The sequence below is a fragment of the Sapajus apella genome, unplaced genomic scaffold (assembly GCF_009761245.1).
Source record: "Sapajus apella isolate SASKATOON/1434 unplaced genomic scaffold, GSC_monkey_1.0 scaffold79, whole genome shotgun sequence".
In the NCBI taxonomy this organism is placed as follows: Eukaryota; Metazoa; Chordata; class Mammalia; order Primates; family Cebidae; genus Sapajus; species Sapajus apella.
The window spans coordinates 5,759,742-5,781,767 of NW_022437019.1; the positions used below are offsets into that span (position 1 = coordinate 5,759,742).

Consider the following 22,026-nt stretch of genomic DNA (forward strand, 5'->3'; position numbering starts at 1 on the left):
TAGCTCTTTGGATTGCAGGGCACTGAAAACACATTTACACTTAACGGGAGGTGATTAGTTGGCAGAATGTGTTTGAAAGGCTGAAAATCCCATACAATAAATATCAGTCATCTCATTCTGGGGTTGTTTTTCATCACTGACTAAAAACACAGTCAATTCATTAAATTATCTTTCAAGTTTTAGTATTGTGCTAGGGAAGTTATTAGGGAAATTTTTATAATGTCACCTCCCATGGATTGGTAGAAACACAAAACATGTAGTCAAATATAATTGAATGAAAAATCTCCTGGAAATATTTAGTATCAAACAGCAATCTCTTAATACAAAATAATTTGGTTTAGAGAGTCAAAGCTATATTAAAGAAACATTTTTTAGTTTACTATGCAAGAACCACTGAGGTAGATGTAAACACACAAAACCAAAACAGTTCCTTCAGTCAAGTTCACCATCTAGTGAGAATAATAAATAGGAAACAATAGGACAAATATCACTGATATACTATGGTAATGTAACTGGTGTAGCTGCAGCTGGATTCCCTGGTTCCCACATGGGAAGTCGAACTCGGGTCGGATGGTTGCAAATCAGGAGTCCCAACTGCTGGACCACCACAGAAGCAGAGTAGCTACAGCTGGAACTTAGCTCTTGGCCTTTCCTAACGTTGAAGAATGGGGAAAGGAGCCTCAGTGCCATGATGCGTGTTACAGCTCAAATAGAACTCATGGACCCAAAGAGTGTGCTATAGTGTAATTTATTAGGCAGAGTGAAAAGACAGCTTCCACACTGTCATGGAAGGAGACCCGGAGAGGGTGCCTTCCCAGGCTGGGGCAGCTAGAGCCAGCGAGAGAAGGTGAGAAAAGGTAATTTTATAATTTAGTTGGATCTTAAACATAAAGAGGTGGGGAGTTTTGGGGTTTGTTTATTATTTGTTTGTTTTTCTAGTTGAAAAGGAGAAGTCCATGATAGGCAAAGAGAACACATGCTAAGTTATGGCAAGGTGAAGCCATTTTATATTTTAGCAATACCAAGTTGCTCTATGAGACTGAAATTTAGACACTCAGAAAAATAGCTAATGTGAAGGCTGCTCTACTTGAAGTAGTCACCGCAACTCAGAAAATCCAGTTTCAAAAAACTACACTTGTCTTGCTATTTAGGTCCCCGTTCGAATATTATAATTCCATTGAGATCTTCACCAAAAGCAAGCTCCTACCTTCATCTTCAGTCCTATCACATCACCTTATTTTACCTTTATCCCATTTTTCTTTGACCACAAAACTTATGACTGCCTACTGTTTTTAATTATATATGTACTTATTTATTGTTTGCATATTTTTTTCTACAAATATAATTTCCCTAAGAGCAGAGCCCACATCATTGTATTCTGGAATATTCTGAAGGATAACATAGACATGTATGTTATATGTATGTAAGAGTAACTGATGAGCACACAAAATTTCAGTCATCATATATTCATCCTCATTTAAGAGAGTGACTGATTTTAAAGTAAGCAAATAGTAATCCTAAAATCTACAATAAAAGCTTAACTAATGAAAGAAATAATGATTTCCTAAAGATTATAATCTCATTCACTAGGGTCTAATTTTCAATAAAAAGTTATAACTAGGTTACTTACTCAAAAAGAGTAAAAAGATTAAAACTAAAAAACTAATGCATTTATTTTCAGGACTAACAAAAAAGATAAAGAAGCTTGAAGAAAATGAAAGTTGTTAACAGAAAGCAAAAAAGATTTGGTGCTGAAAGCTTAAATTCCAAATTCTATTTTCAAGTTTCTAGAAAATTGGGTATTCACTAATTTCTAAATGGAGCAAATAACTTTTCTTTATGAGAATAAATAATATTCAGTTCTTTTCCTATCACCCCTAATGTCCAGGAATATAAATTATGTAATTATTAACATTAGGCTGCCAGAGAACTAACAGTTCCTTTAGCATCTACCTTTAGAATTCTAAAATTGCCTTTCAAGGCTCGCTCTGCAAAGAGATTTTTCCCCCAATGTGCAATGGCTTTAAAAAATGTCTGCAAATTCTTTGACATTTCATCAAGAAAAATAGAGTTCATGTTACTTCCTCCCCGTGAATACCAGTGGGATTGTGATTTGCTTATAACGAATGAAATAAGGTGGAAGTGACATTTTGTCATTTCTGAGGTTAGGTCATAAAATTCAGTGTAGCTTCTTACTCACTAGAACACTCTGAATTGTCATGTAAAGAAGCCATACTCTTAGGAAGCCCAAGACACATGAAGAAACTACATGCAGATCTACCATCCAAAGTCCAAGTTTAGTTTAAATTTGACAGCTAGAATGCATTGCTAATGATCACTGGTCACTCACCCTCAAATGTTGAGCTTCTCCAGCTGAGGCCCTATCACTGAACAGAGAAAATCCATTTCTGCTGTGACCTTTCCAAATTCTTAACCTGCAGAATTAGTGAGTATAACATAATTGTTATTCTAACCCACTGAATACTGCAGTGATTGTTATGCAGTAATAGTAACTGCTATGCAAAGATTAGAGATATGCTGCATCAGCATGAACAAATATTCATATAAGCATGGAGTGAAAAACAGATAATCCTTCAAGAGAGACCTCTAACACAAAAGCCTATTATCAAATAACCAATTACTCATTGTTAAAAAGGACACCACTTAGCCGGCAAGAACACTACCATTTAGAAATTTTAAACAATATTTACCAGAGAAAGTATTACAGTATTCTATCATGCTCTTTAAAACTGAAAGTACTTAAGGACTTTAGTTAAAAGCAGATTTGTGTTTTCCACTTGTACTAAACTGGTAATTATGAACTGGTATCCCTATTATTCTTGTAAGGCTTTACATTTAAGTATTTCTGCCTTTAAAACATGCCTCTACGTGTGGGAAAGAGATAGTTAAAACAAACAAGCAAGCAATCAAATGAAAACTATAGAAGGTAATCTCTTTTTCATCAGAATTCTTTCAGCCTAAAGGATGTTTTTCTGCCTATCTGTATCGCTGGTTGACTTCCTTAGACCAAGTTATTTGAGCAAAGTTTTTGAATCTCAATAAAAATCTCACTACTATTTTTGGTTATAATAATTTCACTCATGAAAGGTAATACTTAGCCCAAGCGTGGTCCCTAAAAGTGAAAGATAAGTTTTAGTGCAGGTTTCACATAGTAGTAAAGAATAAAATATTACCTATTCAACTTAGTGTAGTTTATTATTCCAGATGATATTCCAAGTTTTGCAACAAATCAAAATGTTTTTTTCCTAACAGAATGCAAAATTGCCAGATTTCAATGATTATTTTGTGGTAGCATGCCATTCCCAAACATTAATAGATAATCGTGTCAATATCATATAACCTCAGTATTATTTTGTCTTCAATAGCTTCTCTTTGGATTTTCTCATCTAAATGTGAAACCATGTCATCTTTCAAGACCATTTAACATATTTAAACAACTAGGTTGTAAATTCTGTTCAATACATTTAAGGGGGCATTGGCAATTCTATAGTGCTGATGAACAGAAATACAATATGAATCCCAGGCAAGAGCTGCATAAAGAATTAAAAAATTTTTAGCCACATTTCAAAAAGGAAAAAATAAATAGGTAAAGTAATTATAAAATACATCCAATCTAACCTAATATGTCAAAATATATTTCAATCCATAATTAATAAAAATAAATATTTTAATTTTTTGTTATACTAAGCTTTTGAAAGACAGTGTTTATTTTGCACTTACAGCATATCTCAATGTTATCTAGGCTTGTTTCCTTTGTGTGTGTGTGTGCACATTTAAGGGGTTCAAGTGCAATTTAAGGATTAAGTGTTACATAAATTTACATAGTGGTAAAGCCTGGAATTTTATGTAACCATCACCTGAATAATGTTCATTGTACCCATTAAATAATTTTTTCAGCCCTCATCTCCCTCCTTACCTCTCACTCTTCCTAGTATTCAATGTCTTCTATTCCACATTCTATGTTTATGTGTACACATTATTTAGCTGCTGCTTATCAATAAGAACATGCCTTATTTGACTTTCTGGTTTTGAATTATTTCACGTAAGATAATGGCCTCCTGTTTCATCCATGCTGTGGCAAATGATGTGACTGCATTCTTTTTTATGGCTGAGTAGTATTTCATTACATATATTTACCACATTTACTTTATCCCATCACCCACTGAGGGACACTGAGATTGATTCCATATATGTTTGCCATTGTAAATAGTACTGAGATAAACATACTAGTGCAGGTTTTTTTTAATATAGTGATTTCTTCTTCTTTGGGTAGATACCCAGGAGGGGGATTGCTGGATCAAATGGTTGTTTTAGTTTTAGTTTTTTGAGAAATCTCCATGCTGTTTTGCATAGAGGTCATACTAATTTACACTTCTACCAACAGTGTTTAAGTGTTCTTTTTGGTCCACATTCTCACCAACATCTGTTTTTTGGGTTTTGTTTGTCTTGTTTACTTTTTAGTAATCGCCATTCTGACTAGTATGAGATAATATTTCATTGTGGTTTTAATTTGTATTTCTCTAATGATCAGTGACGTTGAACTTTTTTTTTTCTTATGCTTGTGGCCATTTGTATGTCTTCTTTTGAAAAATGTCTGTTCATGTGCTTTTGCCCACTTTTTATGGTTTTTTTTTATTATTATTTTCTGTTGTTTTTGTTGTTGAGTAGCTTGAGTTCCTTGCAAATTCTGGATATTAGTCCCTTATGGGATGCATAACTTGCAAATAAATTTTTTTCATTCTGTAAGTTGTCTGTTCAATCTGTTGATTATTTCTTTTGCTGTACAGTAATGTTTAATTTAACTAAGTATCATTTGGCTAAGTTTGTTAAAGCATACATGTGACTAGTGTAAAGCATGTTGAACAGTGCAACTACAGATCACCTACTGAAGAGCAAATCTCAGGTTTGGGACATTTTGATCTGCTTTATTTTTCCCCTTTATAGAGAGGCTCTAATTCTTTCAAATACTTTAAATAATAATCTTCCTTGAATTTGATTCTTTTAGGAAAATTTTAAAAAGATTTATTATTTGAAATAACCTTTCATTTCTCCCATTTAGTTTTAATAACAAATGTCTATATGCTGCTCAAAATTAACATGTAGATTTACCAAAACTTCAGAAAGGACTCCATGTAACAAATTAATAATGATTTTGACTAAAATATTAATTACTTGAAGAAACCTTTTCTGACCACCTTCTCTTACTCTCTAAACCTGTCTCCCATCAGCCACTTCATCATGAAATTCTGCTTAATTTTTTTCATGATTCATAAACCTATTTGAAAATATGTTACTACTGAAATCACTTTACCTGTTTATTGTTTATCTCTGTAAATATAATACAGACTCTCTGAGAGCACATAGATTTCTTTCCTCAAGCACTAATGCTGTTCATTTTCTAGAAGATCTACCACACTGGAGGTGCTCAAGAATATTTATTAACTGAATTAATAAAAGATCTTCATTAAATTGTAAAAATACAGACACTCTTCAATCTAATTTATAGCAAGAAAATCAGCTGAAATATTATTTAGAAAGTTTTATCTGAGAGTCACTGTCTTCCCAGATTTTGTCAAGAAAGCAATGCAATTTCTGTTATGGCTCATATGGTGGAATGTCCATCTCTTTAACAGAAAGAAATGCAGAGATAAAGAACTTCACGTTTGTGCATCTAGGATAAGAGAAAAACTTATTCCTTTCCAAATATCATCTACAGTCTGTCTGATACAATGCTATTAATTCAACATACAAACATGTTTCTTTCTTATTATTGAAAAAGCCTCTCAAATTTAATTAAAGCCAATAAAGAAATTAAAAGCTTAATGAGAGCAAGAATCCTCTGAGTGTGTTCATGCTGTTATCAGACTGTGATGTTGTAAAAGATAGGATTATGATTTTATTGCCTGAGCAACCAAGAATAGAGAAGAGATGAAGAGGAGAATTTTGAAAAGTCTCCTGGTGAGGAAAATCTCAGAGTGAAAAACTGTGGTGCTTAATGAAGTCAATGGAGAAATTCAATACCAAAGGGCTAGCTTGTGAGCATCACCACCTATTATTTGAAGTAAGACGGACAAATTATTGGAGAGGTGTTTAAACAAAATTTCTACTTAACATGAAACTTGATGGGAACCTCTAAGAATATGTCCACTATCTCTTCCCAAGTGATCTCTCAATGATTGTAATTGGGCTGGGTCAGATCATAAGTAATATTTATTTTTATTTCACTTTAAAAATGAATTATTTCCTGAACTAGAAAGTCAACACAAACTTCCATTATTTTGCACTTAGAGAAAGATCCCCTTCCTCCCACTACCTATCCCATGAAGTATTGAATGCTTAAGCAATAGTGGTCAAGAGAGAGATATGTGAGTACAAGGCTCAAGTAATTCTGGCCCCCAAATCTCCTTCAGAAGGAGTGAAGAGGGCTCCCCTAGACACCCACATTCTCCCACCACTTCTACATCCTTGATACCACTATGCCTACATCCTTTTTCTGGTCTATTTCAAATCCCTGTAACAATCCCTGTATGAATCGACTTCATCTCTCATTTTCCTCATTTTTACCTGCGTAGGCTGCACATCCCTGTTTAGTCCCCATTTACGAGTCTTCCACAGTTCCAGAGACTCCCCACTATGCTCTGTGGAATTCACCGTGTAACATCCTGAAACTTTAATGTTCCCTTCATCATCTTGCTCAAAGAACCCCTGGATCTTCTCTGAGTACAGTGCTTTCCCAGTGGAGCATTGTGTATTTTCTCTCTCTCACACCATGAGGCCTGGTAGCGGACTCTGTGACCACCTTATGCCTCATCTCCAGTTCCAGATTCTTCCCTCTGCCTTCTCTTGGTAATGCTGTAGTGAGGACATGACCAGCCCAGACCAGCCCTTACTGCAATCAGCTACTGTGCCTCAAGTTACTCCTTCTCATTTTTTTATAGAGTTTGGTTTCTGTATCACTGTTGCTCTCTCCAAGAAAACTCCAGTCTTAAATCTTGGTGACATCAATTTATACAACGATGATTCTCGCAAATTCCTCTCTTCCCAGAAATTTGGAATCTTACCCTCCAATGATGGCGTCCTCCACCATCTCTCAGACACAATTCTCATGGTCATACATGTTACAGTAACTTCTCCACATTTACAGCTTCAAGCATCCCACTTTCTCATCATTTGTTTCTCTCTATACATCTTACTTGCTTCAGGACATCAATACCAACAGTTCTTTCTACACATACAGTCTCAACTGCTCTTCTATTCATTTTCTCACCCTTGTTTTATACTTGCCCAATTTAAATTCCACAATTAATTATACAATCACAAACTCGGATACTCCCTCAACTTTCTGTCTCTTGATTCATAATATTCACTTGACAAAACCACAAATCTAGTGAAATGCAATTTTCCACCAACTCTACACTTGGACCCAGACAGCTGAATATTGCTAGCAAAAAAATTTAAAAATAAAAATATGTTAAATGCTTGGACAGGAACCTCAGTTGATGTCTTAATATTGTCGGGTACTTAAGTTTCCCACCATCACAGACAACTGTATGATGCCTTTCCTGTCTTCAAACCTTCAATATTTCTCAATTTCACATTCAGTTGACAACCTCATTTCTCTTTTCTTGAGAAAATCAAATAAACTAGACTGGGGCTCTTAAAACTTCTACTCTCGAGCTGGGCGCGATGGCTCACGACTGTAATCCCAGCACTTTGGGAGGCCAAGGCAGGTGGATCAGGAGGTCAGGAGATGGAAGCCATCCTGGCTAACACAGTAAAACCCCATCTCTACTAAAAGTACAAAAAATTAGCTGGGTGTGATGGCACACACCTGTAGTCCCAACTACTCAGGAGGCTGAGGCAGGAGAATTGGTTGAACCTGGGAGGCAGAGGTTGCAGTGAGCAGAGATTGCACCACTGCACTTCAGCCTGGGTGACAGAACAAGACTCCATCTCAAAAAAACAAAAAACAAAACTTCTACTCTCCTACAAACTTCTGCACCACAATTATATAAATGGAATGCATTTTATTTCATTTATGCCAATGACATTTTGTTGTTTTTCATCCCAATTATATAAATGAAATGTTCACAATGACATCTACAATCATCACATCGAAACTGGAGATCCCATGACTTTCCACCTAGTGAGGGATATCATTCTCCTTTATCATCACATTTATCCTCTCCACCATCTCCACCAGATTACTCCCATTCCCAACCCCCTTCCCCTACTTCTACTACCTCCTATCTCCTTTATTTGCTCTCCTTTATAGAAAAAATACTTTGAAGCAATGTTCTGGTGCACACTGCTTTCAATTTTCCTCTTCTCATTCTCTCTTAAGTCCACTTTCATCCCCACAAATGACAGTTCTCTGGACTCATATTACCTAACCCAACGGCAGCAGGTGACACAGTTGGACACTTTCTCTTTCTTAAAGCATTTTCTTCATTTAATGCTCAGGTTACTTTTCTACCTCTGTGACCCTCATCAGAGTATACCAGTCTTCATTTCTTTCATTTCTTCATTTCTATTTCTGATCTGTTCCCTTGGTGACTTCACCCAGCTTCCTGGCTTTAAATCTTAATTCAGATATCCAAGTGCCTAAAAAACGTCTCCACTTGGATGTTGAATTGGCATCTCAAAGTTAACACATGCAAAGCTGATTTCTGATCTTCCTGCCAAACATACTTCATCTGTGTCTTCCAAATTTCAGTGAAGATTGCTCTATTATTTCAGTGAAGATTGCTTTAGATTGCTTTATTCTTAACTCCTTACTTTATCTTATATTGCTCATCTAATTCATAAGCTAATCATGTGGGGTTAACCTTCAAATTGTATCTAGATTCTGATCACTTTCCACCATTTGCACTGTCACTGTCCTGTTCCAAACTCTAGATAACTTTAATTGCTTCCCGACTGGTCCTTACTTCAACTTGTGCATTCACTCTTTGGTGTATTCTCAGCAAAACAGCCAAAGTAATTCCACTAAAATTCAAGCAACATTTTATAATCTCTATACTTAAAACTCTCTAGTTTTCCTCCATTTTATTCAAAATAACTTATTTAGTGCTCCAAATCCCATATGAAGTAAGTTCAAATATTGAAACTGACCCAACAGTCTCATAGATAATTTTTTGAATGAACATAGAAATTGACATTTCTGGTCTTAAAGCTTGAACTTTATATTTGTTTTATCTAGTTTCTTCCTCAGGAAATGACCTTCAGACATCTGAAAAAAGGTATCAATGAACTGAAACTCACCAGATTACCAAATCCAGAAAATGAAATGTTGGACCTCTCATTTATCGTGATTGCTTCCTTGCCCTTCTCTAGTTCCTGTTTTGTTTTTGTTTTGTTTTGTTTTGTTTTTCCACATTTCTTCCTTGCTATATAAATGCCTAGTTTTAGTCAGTCAGTGAGATGGATTTGAGAATGATCTCCCATTTGCTTTGGCTTAGCACCTGATAAAAGTTTCTTCCTTGGCAATACTCATTGTCTCTGTCATTGGCTTTCTACGCAGCAACTAGCAGGACCTAGACCAAACCCCTGGTGTTTCGATAACATAGTATCATTTTACATACTGGGAGGTAAAAATTAAACAATGATAGTAAAAAGATTCCTGGCTTGTAAGGGTTATAATAAGATTCAGTCTTAGGAGTCCTGGTTTAAGAGTCCATATTTGCAGCCATTATGATTCACTAAGAAAAGCGTTTTACCTAAATTAAGCAATAAAATCCTAAAGTCTCTCCATTCTGGCTCTGCAGTTTATCTCAAGACCTCTTCCCCTATAAGCCCTCCTTTTGCCTATTCCTCCAGTCACACCAGCCCATTACTATTTTTTGAACTGTTCAGTCAGACTAAAATCCACACAGTTCCCTCAACCTGCATCAAACTTTCCTTGCTTCTCTGTTTACATCCACTTGGCACTTCAAGTTTTCTGTTCTTCCAGTTGCTGATTTCTCTGTCATTCTTTAATATATGCCATCTTCTTTCTGCTATGACAACTATTCTCATCGTCCATTTGGTAAATGATTTCAAAGTGGTGGGGTGGCCAGTGCTGTCTGGCAAGATTCTGACTCCACAAAGTTGTGGATTCAAGCAATTATTTTCTAAAATACAGAGATTGAGATTTTCTTTTTTTTTTCCTTTTTTTTTTCTATTATTATACTTTAAGTACTGGGGTATACGTGCAAATCTTGCAGAATTGTTACATAGGTATACACATGCCACAGTGGATTGCTGCCTCCATCCCCCCATCATCTACATTAGATATTTCTCCTAATGTTATCCCTCCCCAATCTCCCCACCTCCTGTTATCTCCTAGGCCCCCGCTCCCCAACAGACCCCAGTGTGTGATGTTCCCCTCCCTGTGTCCATGTGTTCTCACTGTTCAACACCCACTTATGATTGAGAACATTCAGCGTTTGGTTTTCTGTTCTTGTGTCAGTTTGCTGAGAATGATGGTTACCAGATCCATCCATGTCCCTGCAAAGAACATGAACTTATCCTTTTTTATAGCTACATAGTATTCCATGGTATATATGTGCCACATTTTCTTTAACCAGTCTGTCACTGATGGACATGTGGGTTTGTTCCAAGTCTTTGCTATTGTAAACAGTGCCATCATGAACATATTTGTGCATGTGTCTTTATAATAGAACGATTTATAAGCCTTTGGGTATATACCCAGTAATGGGATTGCTGGATCAAATGGCATTTCTATTTCTAGATCCTTGAGGAATCGCCACACTGTCTTCCACAATGGTTGGGCTAATTTACACTCCCAACAACAGTGTAAAAGTGTTCCTGTTTCTTTACATTCTCTCCAGCATCTGTGGTCTCCAGATTTTTTAATGATCGCTATATTAACTGTTGTGAGATGGTATCTCAATGCAGTTTTGATTTGCATTTCTCTGATAACCACTGATGATGAGCATTTTTTCCATATGTTTTTTGGCCGCATAAATGTCTTCTTTTATAAAGTATCTGTTCATATCCGTTGCCCACTTTTTGATGGGGTTGTTTTTTTCTTGTAAATTTGTTTTAGTTCTTTGTAGATTCTGGATATTAGCCCTTTGTCAGATGGGTACCTAGCAAAATTTTTTTCCCATTCTGTTGGTTGCCAGTTCTCTCTAATGGTTAAAAAGATTCCCTATTTAATAAATGGTGTTGGGAAAACTGGCTAGCCATGTGCAGAAAGCTGAAACTGGACCCCTTCCTTATACCTTATACAAAAACTAACTCCAGATGTATTAAAGATTTAAACATAAGACCTAACACCATAAAAACCCTAGAAGAAAACATAGGTAATACCATTCAGGACATAGGCATAGGCAAGTACTTCATGACTAAAACACCAAAAGCAAAGGCAACAAAAGCCAAAATAGACAAATGGGATCTAATTAAACTTAAGAGCTTCTGCACAGCAAAAGAGGCTGAGATTTTCTAGTCTTTCAGAGTCCTAGCTCCTTTCCATCTGAAGGATGCATTTGCTATTCCTTCCACCTGGAATATTCTAGTTCCTGGGATCTTTTTGCATTGCTGGTCCCAGCTCAGTATCTTGTCTCTGCTATATATCATCCCCTTGGGAAGATTTCTCTGGTTACTCTAGCTAATGTAGCCACCATCACTATTCTGTTAACCACTCTATCCTATCACATTTTCACTTTCTTCAGAGCAAAATATTTGACAATTTTGTATCTGTTTACATATGGATACAAAATGTATGGATTTTGTATGGATTATCTTCCCCCACTGAACTATGAGCTCTTTAAGCATGGACTTTGTTCTCTTTGATTTCCATCACCTAGATCAGAGCCTTCACAAAGAAAGTGATAGATAGAATATTTCTTAAATGTATGAATAAATCCTTAATTTTATCTGACTTGGTTTCAATAAGTATAAAAACAGCAAGAAGTATGAAAACTTCTGAATTTTATCTAAATTTTGCAATTTTGTAGACAGACACAACTTTTTTCTACTATAGTTGGTATGTGTATACATTATGGTCTATTTCCAATTTATCTTTCTCTATAAATAAGGCATATGCAATTTTAACAATTCTTACAAGACAAGTACTCAACACATACAGTCTTTTCTTTTACTCCCCTAGTCTTAGCCATGAATATAGTGGAATTTCTGTGATAGAGCAGTATTTTATGGCTGGTAGATATATATACATACATACAGTTATATATATACACACATAGATAAAAATACATGTACACACATGCAGCTCTTTTTGTGTGTGTATATAGGTATTTACCTATTCTTTTGGTATGCTTAGAACATTGTCTTTCCCATATGGTTATTTGGCAGAATGCCGTTTTCCTTAGAGTTTAAGGTTAGATGAGTAAAGGCATGTTGCCAGGCCAGAAAATATACCTCAAGAGAAATGTAGCTTATTAACAAATGCTATAAAACACACCCTGACACTTTGTCATGTCATGCTGTAGTAAATTAGAAGAGCGTCCTTAGGTCTTAAGGGAGATATTGCAGCTCTGATCCTTTACAAGTTGATCTGTGAATATAAATGCCTGCAATATGTATCAGTGGCTAAATAAACCAAGAGTTAATGCTTAGCATATAAAATTTTTGAGTAAAAATTCAAAGGAAGGTATGACTGTAGTCCTTATAAGAAGAAAAAAATGCCGCAGAGGAAGAGAGCATAATGAGGAAATTGGACATTTCTTAGATAAATAAGATGAGGCTATTGATATCAGAGATATACCAGCCACAATAAAAATAATGACAGTAAAGATGCTTACATAGCTCAATTAAAAGTTATTTCCTTTTAACTTACTTCAAGTTTTCTTCTTGTTTTGATTCAGTTAACCTTGTGTTTGAGGGCCAGCAGCGAATAATATTTTAAAACATTTTTGTATTTCTAATTTAAAAATATATATAATGGTTCTTTTCATTTCCCAGAGAAATAAAAACTTAAGTTTACACACACAAAAAACCTGTAATAAATGTTCAGTTTTATGAATGGAGCAGTTTTATTTACACTAACGAAAGATTGACAACAATCTAGATATCTTTATTTATTTATTTTGAGACAGAGTCTTGCTCTGTTGCCCAGGCTGGAGTGCAGTGGCATGATCTTGGCTTACTGCAACCTCCACCTCCCAGTTTGAAGTGATTCTCCTTAACAGCCTCCCAAGTAGCTGGGATTATAGGCACGCACCACCATGCCTGGATAAATTTTTGTATTTTTAGTAGAGACGAGGTTTTGCCATGTTGCCCAGGCTGGTCTTGAACTCTAGAGCTCAGACAATCTGCTCGCCTCAGCCTCCCAAAGTGATGGGATTACAGGTGTGAGCCACCGCGCCTGGCCAACTTAGATGTCTTTAAATGGGTAAATGGTTAAACTAACTGAGGTCCATCTATAGCAAAAAATACTAGTCAGCAACAAAAATTAATGAACTATCAATACAATGACTATTGGTGTATATCTTCAAGGAATTATATTGAGTGAAAAGCCAATCTTGTCCATGAATATACTGCACGATCCTATTTATAATCTTCTTGAAATAACAATATTTTAGAAATGAAGAACAGATTAGTAATTACTAAAAGTTAAGGGGAATAGGAACATGGGTATGACTATAAAAGAGCAGTGGGGGGGATTCATGTGGTGATGGAAATGTTCTTTATATTACATGTATCAATGTCAATAGCCTGGTTTTTATTTCGTAGCATAAGTTTCCAATGTGTTACACTGGGAGAAAACAGATAAAACTTATTCTTAAAGAAGTAACATTTTCATCTACTATCAGATATTCAAATCTCAGTGAAAATAAATAGCAGATACTTGGTGACTCCATTTCAGTATCTATAATTTGATATGTCACATAAATAGAGTGCATATTTTTATCAGCTCCTTGTATATTGGAAATTCTATTTGAAAATAAAGATGTCATGTAATAAAATTATATGATCATTTTTATAAAATGTTATTTTATTAAACATTCTTACCATAAGAAGTTCTTCTTAGATAAGTTCCCAAAAGATGATTTCCCTGGTGGAGGTTAAAAAAAACAAAAGAAAAAGAAAATTAGAAATAATGAATATTATATCATATACTATTTAAGAAGTTTTATTTTTCAAATTTAGATTCCTCCCTTTTCTTGAACTTAATGCATTTATTCAAATAAGACTACTGTCACTATATAAATAGTCAAAATACTTTTACATTCATTGTATGACTGCTGTTCTATTACAGAAAAAAAGCATTCTATAGGAAGTGAATAATAGTCAGTGGTTTTCCACTTCTAATACAAATCATTTAACTTTACTGGCCTTAGTTTTCTTACTTATAAAATCATGAAATTTACTTGTAGATATATCCAATCTAAAATTCTAATTATGTGTAAAGCTAGAACAATGTGATTTTAATGTTTTAAAAATTGTATCCATGTTAATTTTGCAGTGCCAACTAAATAACTCTCTTTCCTTCCTTTTATCTCAGAGCATAGAACATCAAGTTGTATTTCATGTATCTCATGTTTAAATCGAAATGTGAAGCTATAGAGTAATTTGCAACTATTTATTTTTCATCAAGAGAAGAACATATTTTTCATATGTTTTGGTAGTCTGAGCACTAGAAGCTCAAAATGAAACTGGAGGAATAAAATCTTCTAATTTCCCCCTGAGTGATTTAAATGCCTTTAAAAGGATCTTTTGCTCATAGAAAATATTTACTTCTCCATCACCATTTTTTCAATTCCTACCATGGATTTTCCACTACCAAACTTTAATTTAAATTTGGACTATGAACTTAGAACTGAGCAAAAGCAATAGATTTCCAAAATCAGAAGGCTGCTGGGAATCACTTTCAATAAGAGAAGAAAAACAAATGAATTACAGCCAGCATTAGGCTCCGGAATTGAAATTACAAGCACTCTGAGGAGTATTTATAGTATACAGTCCAAGGATCCTGCTGCTCAGGTCCATTAACATTGTAGATCCTGCTGAATTATGAAAATATTCCTAAAAACTAACAATTTTACAAAAAGATGCCACAACCAAATTTCCAAAATACTCCCTTGATAAATAAAAACTTATATAAAACTAAGTATTTATATTGTAGTTTTAAGAAAACTTTAGGATGTGCAGATATATTTCACATGTTAAAAGCAGTGAAATGTCTGGTTGAAAATAAACAGACACAGTAACTGAAAACTCCATTAAATCGACCTGATTTTAAATTCCATCACTGATAGAAAATGACTTCAATGCTCCCAAAGTAATAAAGTCCATGTTCTTTGGTGCAGCTCAAGAATGCAGACTGGGGCAGGTGAAAGTTATAGGAAGGGTGATTTCATTTTATATAAGGGTGAAAATGCTTCATGAGATAGTTTCCAGTGAGTAAAAACATTTAAACAGATGTTAGATGGCTTCCCTTTGGCTACTATATAAAAGGCATCTGGACTAGACGATCTCTATGTTTATTTCCTGCACCTAAGATTGCATAATTATGTGATTCAATGACATTTGTAGTGACCCTGCAATGAAATCTGAGACGCAGAACAAGTCTGTGTTAATGTACTTTAAATATCAAGTCTAGAACTCTCTTTCCTTCCCTTTTTCTTAGTAATTCCTATAGGTCTAGCTTATCTATTAGGTAAATTATTAGACCTATAGGATATTCAGGAATTACTTTATTAGACCTTCTCCGAGAATTTTCCTGCCCCAGCCCTCATCCTGAGGCTGGGTTAGTTGTGTGTTTCTATAGCAAATGTATTCACACCCATAGCATGGCTTTGCATATGGTACTATAACTGTCTATTGCCCTTACTAGAATGTAGGCTCCTATAGGCAATAGTTGTGATTGCAATGACAAGGCATATTTTAAAAATTAGTTGTATGCAAGTACCAGTTCCAGAATGTTGATATAATTGTTTTCTGGGTATAAAAAATAATTTTTTGAGATAAATTTGGAAGGTTCTGAATGGTTCAGAGGTTAAGCAAATATATTTACTTAAGGACACAGCAGAACCATGAAAGTGTTTCATATTCTGTAAATAACAATGATTATTAAAAAGGTAAGTAGATGCAGAATTTAACACTATTTTACCTGGGACTTATTTTTTTACGGAGTATCTTCTAAGACTAGAGTTTATTTTTATCTTTCCCAATTTCCTCTAGAAAACACTGAATTATATCATTCACCATTTCACTAGATAGTATCTGGCACTGAGTAGGAATGTAAGAAAAACTAATTGTATCCATCAGTTACTAAAATTTAAACTAATTGCTTTCATGTTCCATGATAAATGCTGCCATATCTATCCCAAATTATTCTTTAGATAAAAGAAGTATTTGGGTCACCTTCTTTGCTTTGATTGCAAAAATCCTTTCTGTGATATAGTTGGCCATTTAACTTCTGTGAGAATGATTTAGGGCAGACATCATATCTACATGAGCTAGTGTGTTTCACTGTAAGATAGCCATTGATTTAAACACTTTTTTCACTGAATTTATAGCTGGATGCCTCTAACTTTTGTTCCTTTTTGAACAACCAAACTAAGTTTGTGCCTTCTTCAACATGCTCCTTAATAGACATTGTTTTTAGGTTTCTCCTCTATGAGCTGAATATCTTAGTTTCCTTATTCTTCTGCCACGGTTTCCAGATTTCCAAACCGACAGGAGTCTTGTTATAAAATGATAGTTGATTTTACTATCTTCTTCCAAAGCCCACTTTAGGGCAAGGTAAGGCAGAATCTTAATAGTTTATAAAGATGCCACTGCTCAATCCTATGTTGTTTATTCCACTCACATTGCTTCTTTTGACCAGAATGATTTTCCTTCTTCCCTCCTTCTCATTATTTGTCCTTTGGGAAAAAACTCACCCTGCTTTCATGTTCAACCACATTCTCTGTCATTTCTCCTCTCCTGCTGTTGGAAAATCACTTAAGACTCATTGTCTATTGTGATAATTCAGCCTCCCAATTTTCTGTATTATTAACTGATGTTTCATATGTACTTTCCTTTATTCTTAGTGAATAAAGTTAATAATGACTAATTTCTTATAACTAAGAAGTTATAAGACTCATGAGGGCAAGTACTTTACTTTTAATATTTCTAGACACTCTGTCAAATACACAAATGATTAACCAGTTGCCTGAAAATGTTGGTAGACACATATGCATATTTATATGGCCATAGTTCTTATGTCCATCCTTGCTCTTTGATATTTAGATGGCTAAGGTGCAGGGCACTGGGACAGATGGAGGCAACTGATATACAGCTTGTTTCTTGACCTTCCAAGCTTTTATTTTCATTGGGAGTAGAGGGGAGGAATGGCATGCTGGAAGTCTAAAAAAATTTCCTAGAATTTCTTGCCTTGTTTCATGATTAGTTCTACAAATGGGAAGCAATGGGAGGAGGCACAGGCAGGAGGCATTCTGTATTTAACTCTCAACTTAGCAGAAAGGCAATTACCAGGAAAGCATAGCTTCCAGAATTTTCAGATCCCAACAGCAGGGGTTAAGGCAGCCCCATTTTAGAAGCAGTACATTATATAAACAACAGATGCTGGTGAAGTTGTGGAGAAAAAGGAATGCTTTTACAATGTTGGTGGGATTGTAAATTGGTTGAACCATTGTTAAAGACAGTATGGTGATTCCTCAAAGATGTAGAGGCAGAAATATCATTTGACCCAGCAATCCCATTATTGGGTATGTACCCAAAGGTATATAAATTATTGTTATAAAGATACATGCACACGTATGTTCATTGCAGCACTATTCACAATAGCAAAGGCATGGAATCAACCTAAATTCCCATTAATAATTGACTGAGAAAGAAAATGTGGTGCATATACACCATGGAATACTATGCAACCATAAAAAGGAATGAGATCATGTCCTTTGCAGGGACATGGATGGAGTTGGAAGCGTTTATCCTCAGCAAACTAATGCAGGAACAGAAAACAAAACACTGCATGTTCTTACCTATAAGTGGGAGCTGAATGATGAGAACATGTGGAAACATAGGGGCAGGAATAACATACACTAGGGTCTGTTGAAGAGTAGGGGGGTGGGAAGACAGAGCATCAGGAAGAATAGCTAATGGATGATGGGCTTAATATTTAGGTGATGGGATGATCTGTGCAGTAAACCACCATGGCACACACTTACCTATGCAACAAACCTGCACATCCTGCACATGTACCCATGAACTTAAAAGCTGGAACAAAAATGAAGCAATGCACCATAGCAGCTTAGCTAGGAATGCTCTCCAGAACACAGGCAGGGACAGTGTCCCAGTCTGGGGTAACAATCGCTCTTCCCCTTTCCTGCACATCTATGACTTCTGTAAACATTTCTCTGCACGAATATCCTCTCTTTGAGGATATCCAAATTTCTAATAAAACATGAAATGCCTTCAGGAAAACACTTTGATCATAAGTATGATCATAATGAAATACCACTAAATAATCACCAGAGTGGCTAATGAGAAAGACAGGAATACCAAGTGCTGGGGAAGATATTGAGCAACTGAAATCCTCCAACAGAACTAGAAGCTGTGGAAAATTGGTACAACCTTTAGGAACCAATCTAGCTGTTTCTACTGAATGTGAACATACAAAATCCCTACGATCCAAAAATTCAATTCCTAGATATATTTTTATCAGAAATGTGTTCCAATGTTTACTAAAAAATTATGTAACACAATAAAATATTACTGATTTGTAATAGCCAAAACCTAGATATCACTCAAATCTCCATCAATGATAGGATAAATTGAGGTATTGCACAATGCTTACTGTACTGCAATGGTAATCACTGCCTCAAATACATGCAACAATAGGAATGAATTACACAAACACTGTTGAGCTAAAGCCAGACAGAAGTGAACATGCTATATTATGCAATATTTATATAAAATAATATAAGAGATTATTCTATGTTATAAATGTTAGGAGAGTGGACTAACTTTGGGGGAAATTGAATCCCTACAATGTATTTACAATTAAAAAATTAACTCAACAGGGCATGGTGGCTCATACTTGTAATCCCAGCACTTTGGGAGGCCAAAGCGGGTGGATCCCTTGAGATCAGGAGTTCGAGACCAGCCTGGACAACATGGTAAAACTCTGTCTCTACTAATATACAAAAATTAACTGGGTGTGGTGGTGGGCACCTGTAATCCCAGCTGCTCAGGAGGCTGAAGTAGGAAAATTGCTTGAACCTGGGAGGTAGAAGTTGTGGTGAGAGTTTGTGTCAGAAAAAAAATAAATAACTTATTGTTTGAAATGCCTGGGATAACTTCTGCTTTCTTGACTCAGTGCACAGGGATATAGCTTTATTTTTTTCCCATGTTTGTATATGGAATTCTTTATTAAAAATATTTCAAAGCAACTTTAATTATTATTTATGTAAAGTAACTGAAAATGCCAGAATATATATGCTAAAAAGTTCTGCTGAATTCCATGAAGTATTCCAAATAAATAAAAAGTAATTCAGGTTTTAAAAACTTATAGTAAGTGCCAGTGGCATTTCCAGGTATATTTTAAATGCTTCACTGTCTCTTCCATATCATATTTAAAAGTTCTCATTCATTATCATTTTTGTGAAATCTCTGGCGGAGCCTTATACAAGAAATTTTTTTGTTTTTGTTTCCAGAAAAGGAACAGGAATGATTAAATAAAGTAGAACTTGAAGTGAGATAATTTTTTATTCATCTTTGAATATTGAACAAAATTCAATAACTTGTGGGTTTTTTTTTTAATACACAGAGGTGCATTGCCTAAGTATAATTATAATTGCTGCCATATTTCTTTGTGGAAATATTCTTTTATGGAGACAAGAATATAGAAACAATATACAATAAAACTTTGCTGGGCAATTATACCAGGCAATGACCCAACTAGTCAATTGCTTAGCCATTTTTAGCCACTCCAACAGAATAGGAACAATTATCATTTTAAGTAACCAAACTGAAAAAGAGTTCCTATATAAAGTGCAGGATGTGCTGACCCCTGGAAAGTAGAAGGAAACATAATATACAGATGAGCTAATAATAGCAGGGTCAAGCTTGTACAGAATTTACAGTTTACATGGCCAAAAGATTTAATTCCTGAATTTACCAAATAGTAAAAGAGAGGAAAATCTTTTATACACTAAGTTCTTTAAATTTTATGATTTACCATGATTATCATCTTTAAGTAATTTTTTCAGTCACAATCGGTTGTTTATGTACATTCTGAGCATTGTGAAATTTGAAAGTACTCCTACAGACTTTGCCCATGAAACACACCTCGTTTTGCCATGAAATGCTGGTTCACCATTTCCTTCTAAAATTCCAATGGAATTTAATGTTAAATGGAGGAATCTGATGCTGAATTTTTTTTTTCTTTTCTTGTGATGCTGAATTTCTTTTCACTTTTCAGTAACTCTATATTCTCTCTAGAAAATTATGAAATTTCCCCCTTCTCTGTATAATAATTTTTCCATTAATTTTACTTATAATGCAGAATATGTCCTTCTTGAATTTTCTTTTGTTTATATAAATTTATGAATAAATAATTGTATAAGTTATATAGAGCATATACATAGGGAATGGGTTTCTCTTCATTTGATTTAGAAAACAGGATTAACTCTATATTCCTTCTTGTCAATATTCTGTCTTGATAAATTTAAGAATACTAAAAAAAATAGTATAACATCAATCCTCTCATCATTTTTTAAATTTGCTGCTGTATCAGTACCCTAAATGATTTTATTATTTCAGGGATCTCCTTTCTTAAATTTATTGTCTACATCAAGGTTTTTCAACCTTGTCATCATCAACATTTGGGGCTGAATATTTCTTTGTTGTGGGAATTTTCTTTTTCATTATAAGAAGTTTAGAAGCATCCGTAAACTCTACCTAGTAGATAACATTGGCTCCCTGACCCCTAATCTTTCATGACAATCAATGCTATCGCTAGAAATGGCCAATTGTCCCCGGGAGACAAAAGCACCCCCTTTTAGAACTATTAATCTACGTTACTGCTAGAGTTCTTATATATGTCTGTTTTGCACTGCTATAAATGAATACCTGAGGCTGGGTCATTTATAAAGAAACATTGCTTATTTCGTTCAAAGTTCTGCAGGCTGTACAACCATGGTGCCAGCACCTGCCTGGCTTCTGGTGAGCCTCAGGAAGCTTGCAATAATGGTGGAAGGTGAAGCGGGAGCCTGTGTGTCTTGTGGTGAGAAGGGGAGTAAGAGGGAGAGAGGAGGAAGAGCCAGGCCCCTTTCACAGCCATCTTTCATGTGAACTAAGAGAGTGGGAACTCACTCATTACCATGGAGAGAGCAACAACCCATTCATAAAGGATTTGCCCCCGTTACCCAAACACCTTCCACCAAGGCCCCGCCTCCAACACTGGGGATCACATTTCAACATAAGATTTGCAGAGGACAAATATAAAAACTATATCATTTATCTTTGTAAAATATTCAGTAGATTATGCTATTCTTCTTCTGCTGTTTGAATAATTTATTTTGATTTTTTTTTTCACCTATTCGATATGCATTTTACCACAACTTTTGCAATACGGCTTGGCACTCATTTCTAAAACTCTATTATGTCCTGGACTTTGGCTTTAACCACAAAGAAGTATTATTTTTCCCTCAAACAATACACCTCACTCCTTTATGGTTCTGCATTTTGCCTTTTCTTCCACTTCTACTTGGGAAGTTAATACTAACTTATTAAAACAGGTTAAAATATTCACCCCTGTTAAGTTTTATTTGCACAGATACTTATGCATTAAACATCGTATACAAGTAGAAAATATCTGCATCATTTGGCTCAAATTTATTTTTACTATTTTGAGCCATAACAAAATTTTGTATTTTAGGAAATGGTACATAATGAACTTGATACTGTCCTATCAACTGTTAACCAGGAAAACCAAATTCAGTATCCTATAAGGCTGCAATCATTTCCACTTAACTTTGTCACATTGTACTTGCTTGAAGAGAACTCATCTGATGCATGTCTGCC

General features: G+C 35.0%; 1 long non-coding RNA gene across 1 annotated transcript in view; it reads right to left on the bottom strand.

The window, feature by feature from the left end:
- Nucleotides 1-22,026, bottom strand: part of LOC116533085 — a 706,275-nt gene that overhangs the window by 255,760 nt on the left and 428,489 nt on the right. Inside the window, exon 2 of the long non-coding RNA XR_004261078.1 lies at nucleotides 14,002-14,044. This is a non-coding gene — a long non-coding RNA (uncharacterized LOC116533085). The remainder of the gene's footprint in view (nucleotides 1-14,001; nucleotides 14,045-22,026) is intronic.